This window comes from Carettochelys insculpta, chromosome 2 (genome assembly GCF_033958435.1).
Source record: "Carettochelys insculpta isolate YL-2023 chromosome 2, ASM3395843v1, whole genome shotgun sequence".
Lineage (NCBI taxonomy): Eukaryota > Metazoa > Chordata > Testudines > Carettochelyidae > Carettochelys > Carettochelys insculpta.
In genome coordinates, this window is record NC_134138.1 from 42,933,798 (window position 1) to 42,938,797 (window position 5,000).

At 62.6% G+C, this 5,000-nt stretch overlaps 1 non-coding gene across 1 annotated transcript; it reads left to right on the top strand.

Annotated features, from left to right (window-relative positions):
- Positions 1-4,624: 4,624 nt before the first annotated feature.
- LOC142009796 (5S ribosomal RNA) lies at positions 4,625-4,743 on the top strand. The gene has a single exon (XR_012644574.1). It is a non-coding gene; the product is annotated as a 5S ribosomal RNA (ribosomal RNA).
- Positions 4,744-5,000: the final 257 nt, after the last annotated feature.

Here is a 5,000-nt window from a genome sequence, read left to right on the forward strand (position 1 = left end):
TGGGACCGGGGTTGACCTGTTGTCCCTGCCGGACTTAGAAATTTTTTCTCTGCCGCCTGGGACCGGGGTTGACCTGTTGTCCCTGCCGGACTTAGAAATTTTTTCTCTCCAGCCTGGGACCGGGGTTGACCTGTTGTCCCTGCCGGACTTAGAAATTTTTTCTCTCCAGCCTGGGACCGGGGTTGACCTGTTGTCCCTGCCGGACTTAGAAATTTTTTCTCTCCCGCCCGGTACCGGGGTTGACCTGTTGTCCCTGCCGGACTTAGAAAATTTTTCTCTCCCGCTCGGAACCGGGGTTGACCTGTTGTCCCTGCCGGACTTAGAAAATTTTTCTCTCCCGCCTGGGACCGGGGTTGACCTGTTGTCCCTGCCGGACTTGGAGCCCCAGGAGGGGATCGGCCACCAGGTCAACCTCCGCTGAAAGCGGCCACGGTTTACCTGGTGCCCGGGGAGCGAATCGGACACCAGGTCAACCTCAGCTGAAGCGGCCGGGGTTGACCTGCTGTCCCTGCCGGACTTAGAAATTTTTTCTCTCCAGCCTGGGACCGGGGTTGACCTGTTGTCCCTGCCGGACTTAGAAATTTTTTCTCTGCCGCCTGGGACCGGGGTTGACCTGTTGTCCCTGCCGGACTTGGAAAATTTTTCTCTCCCGCCTGGGACCGGGGTTGACCTGTTGTCCCTGCCGGACTTAGAAAATTTTTCTCTGCCGCCTGGGACCGGGGTTGACCTGTTGTCCCTGCCGGACTTAGAAATTTTTTCTCTCCAGCCTGGGACCGGGGTTGACCTGTTGTCCCTGCCGGACTTAGAAATTTTTTCTCTCCCGCCCGGGACCGGGGTTGACCTGTTGTCCCTGCCGGACTTAGAAAATTTTTCTCTCCCGCTCGGAACCGGGGTTGACCTGTTGTCCCTGCCGGACTTAGAAAATTTTTCTCTCCCGCCTGGGACCGGGGTTGACCTGTTGTCCCTGCCGGACTTAGAAAATTTTTCTCTCCCGCCCGGTACCGGGGTTGACCTGTTGTCCCTGCCGGACTTAGAAAATTTTTCTCTCCCGCCTGGGACCGGGGTTGACCTGTTGTCCCTGCCGGACTTAGAAATTTTTTCTCTGCCGCCTGGGACCGGGGTTGACCTGTTGTCCCTGCCGGACTTAGAAATTTTTTCTCTCCAGCCTGGGACCGGGGTTGACCTGTTGTCCCTGCCGGACTTAGAAATTTTTTCTCTCCCCGCCTGGGACCGGGGTTGACCTGCTGTCCCTGCCGGACTTGGAGCCCGAGGAGGGAATCGGCCACCAGGTCAACCTCCGCTGAAAGCGGCCACGGTTTACCTGGTGCCCGGGGAGCGAATCGGACACCAGGTCAACCTCTGCTAAAGCGACCGAGGTTGACCTGGTGCCCGGGGAGCGAATCTGACACCAGGTCAACCTCTGCTAAAGCGCCAGAGGTTGACCTGGTGCCCGGGGAGCGAATCGGACACCAGGTCAACCTCTGCTAAAGCGGCCGGGGTTGACCTGCTGTCCCTGCCGGACTTAGAAAATTTTTCTCTCCAGCCTGGGACCGGGGTTGACCTGTTGTCCCTGCCGGACTTAGAAAATTTTTCTCTCCCGCCTGGGACCGGGGTTGACCTGTTGTCCCTGCCGGACTTAGAAAATTTTTCTCTCCCGCCTGGGACCGGGGTTGACCTGTTGTCCCTGCCGGACTTAGAAAATTTTTCTCTCCCGCCTGGGACCGGGGTTGACCTGTTGTCCCTGCCGGACTTAGAAAATTTTTCTCTCCCGCCTGGGACCGGGGTTGACCTGTTGTCCCTGCCGGACTTAGAAATTTTTTCTCTCCCGCCTGGGACCGGGGTTGACCTGTTCTCCCTGCCGGACTTAGAAAATTTTTCTCTCCAGCCTGGGACCGGGGTTGACCTGTTGTCCCTGCCGGACTTGGAGCCCGAGGAGGGGATCGGCCACCAGGTCAACCTCCGCTGAAAGCGGCCACGGTTTACCTGGTGCCCGGGGACCGAATCGGACACCAGGTCAACCTCCGCTGAAGCGGCCGGGGTTGACCTGCTGTCCCTGCCGGACTTAGAAAATTTTTCTCTCCCGCCTGGGACCGGGGTTGACCTGTTGTCCCTGCCGGACTTAGAAAATTTTTCTCTCCAGCCTGGGACCGGGGTTGACCTGTTGTCCCTGCCGGACTTGGAGCCCGAGGAGGGGATCGGCCACCAGGTCAACCTCCGCTGAAAGCGGCCACGGTTTACCTGGTGCCCGGGGACCGAATCGGACACCAGGTCAACCTCCGCTGAAGCGGCCGGGGTTGACCTGCTGTCCCTGCCGGACTTTGAAAATTTTTCTCTCCCCGCCCGGAACCGGGGTTGACCTGTTGTCCCTGCCGGACTTGGAAATTTTTTCTCTCCCCGCCTGGGACCGGGGTTGACCTGCTGTCCCTGCCGGACTTGGAGCCCCAGGAGGGGATCGGCCACCAGGTCAACCTCCGCTGAAAGCGGCCACGGTTTACCTGGTGCCCGGGGACCGAATCGGACACCAGGTCAACCTCTGCTAAAGCGCCCGAGGTTGACCTGGTGCCCGGGGAGCGAATCGGACACCAGGTCAACCTCTGCTACGGCGGCCGGGGTTGACCTGCTGTCCCTGCCGGACTTAGAAAATTTTTCTCTCCCCGCCCGGAACCGGGGTTGACCTGTTGTCCCTGCCGGACTTGGAGCCCGAGGAGGGGATCGGCCACCAGGTCAACCTCCGCTGAAAGCGGCCACGGTTTACCTGGTGCCCGGGGAGCGAATCGGACACCAGGTCAACCTCTGCTAAAGCGGCCGGGGTTCACCTGCTGTCCCTGCCGGACTTGGAGCCCGAGGAGGGGATCGGCCACCAGGTCAACCTCCGCTGAAAGCGGCCACGGTTTACCTGGTGCCCGGGGAGCGAATCGGACACCAGGTCAACCTCTGCTAAAGCGGCCGGGGTTCACCTGCTGTCCCTGCCGGACTTGGAGCCCGAGGAGGGGATCGGCCACCAGGTCAACCTCCGCTGAAAGCGGCCACGGTTTACCTGGTGCCCGGGGAGCGAATCGGACACCAGGTCAACCTCTGCTAAAGCGGCCGGGGTTGACCTGCTGTCCCTGCCGGACTTGGAGCCCGAGGAGGGGATCGGCCACCAGGTCAACCTCCGCTGAAAGCGGCCACGGTTTACCTGGTGCCCGGGGAGCGAATCGGACACCAGGTCAACCTCTGCTAAAGCGGCCGGGGTTGACCTGCTGTCCCTGCCGGACTTGGAGCCCGAGGAGGGTATCGGCCACCAGGTCAACCTCCGCTGAAAGCGGCCACGGTTTACCTGGTGCCCGGGGAGCGAATCGGACACCAGGTCAACCTGTGCTAAAGCGGCCGGGGTTGACCTGCTGTCCCTGCCGGACTTGGAGCCCGAGGAGGGGATCGGCCACCAGGTCAACCTCCGCTGAAAGCGGCCACGGTTTACCTGGTGCCCGGGGACCGAATCGGACACCAGGTCAACCTCTGCTAAAGCGGCCGGGGTTGACCTGCTGTCCCTGCCGGACTTGGAGCCCGAGGAGGGGATCGGCCACCAGGTCAACCTCCGCTGAAAGCGGCCACGGTTTACCTGGTGCCCGGGGACCGAATCGGACACCAGGTCAACCTCTGCTAAAGCGGCCGGGGTTGACCTGCTGTCCCTGCCGGACTTGGAGCCCGAGGAGGGGATCGGCCACCAGGTCAACCTCCGCTGAAAGCGGCCACGGTTGACCTGGTGCCCGGGGAGCGAATCGGACACCAGGTCAACCTCTGCTAAAGCGGCCGGGGTTGACCTGCTGTCCCTGCCGGACTTGGAGCCCGAGGAGGGGATCGGCCACCAGGTCAACCTCCGCTGAAAGCGGCCACGGTTTACCTGGTGCCCGGGGACCGAATCGGACACCAGGTCAACCTCCGCTGAAGCGGCCGGGGTTGACCTGCTGTCCCTGCCGGACTTAGAAAATTTTTCTCTCCCCGCCCGGAACCGGGGTTGACCTGTTGTCCCTGCCGGACTTAGAAAATTTTTCTCTCCCCGCCCGGAACCGGGGTTGACCTGCTGTCCCTGCCGGACTTGGAGCCCGAGGAGGGGATCGGCCACCAGGTCAACCTCCGCTGAAAGCGCCCGAGGTTGACCTGGTGCCCGGGGAGCGAATCGGACACCAGGTCAACCTCTGCTAAAGCGCCCGAGGTTGACCTGGTGCCCGGGGAGCGAATCGGACACCAGGTCAACCTCCGCTAAAGCGCCCGAGGTTGACCTGGTGCCCGGGGAGCGAATCGGACACCAGGTCAACCTCTGCTACGGCGGCCGGGGTTGACCTGCTGTCCCTGCCGGACTTGGAAAATTTCTCTCCCCGCCTCGGACCGGGGTTGACCTGCTGTCCCTACCGGACTTAGAACATTTTTCTCTCCCCGCCCCGGCCCGGGGGTTAACCTCGGGGCACACAGCTTCCCGGGTCTGACGTGCACGTCCTGTCACCTCCCGGGCCCGGCGTCCTCGTCCTCCCTTCCCCTTGGGCCGGCTCGGAGGAAGTTTTCCCTCGGCCCGGCCTCCGGGTTAATTGTTTGGGCCCGGCTGACTGAGGCCAGGCTGCTGACGCTAAAGCCCGGGGAGGCGGGGGCCTACGGCCATACCGGACCGAATGCCCCCGATCTCGTCCGATCTCGGAAGGTAAACCGTCCCGGGCCTGGCTAGTACCTGGATGGGTGACCGCCTGGGAATCCCAGGTGCCGTAGGCAGCTTTTGGCCCCAGCGGGGGTAGAGCGGGGCGTGTGTCTGCCGTGCGGGAGCAGGGAAGCCGTGAGGCCAAGGCGGCGCGACGGTCCTGGGGGGCGCTGAGGCCTTTCCCTCTGCCTGCCTGCGTGTCGGGGGCGGGGGGGCGGGCGAGGAAGCTTAGGCCCTCACCCGGTGCGGTGCGATGGCTTGGGTCGGGTCGGGGAGAGGGAAGAAAGCGTGTGTGGAGCGTTGGTGGGGCAGGTGTGTGTGTGGGAGTGCT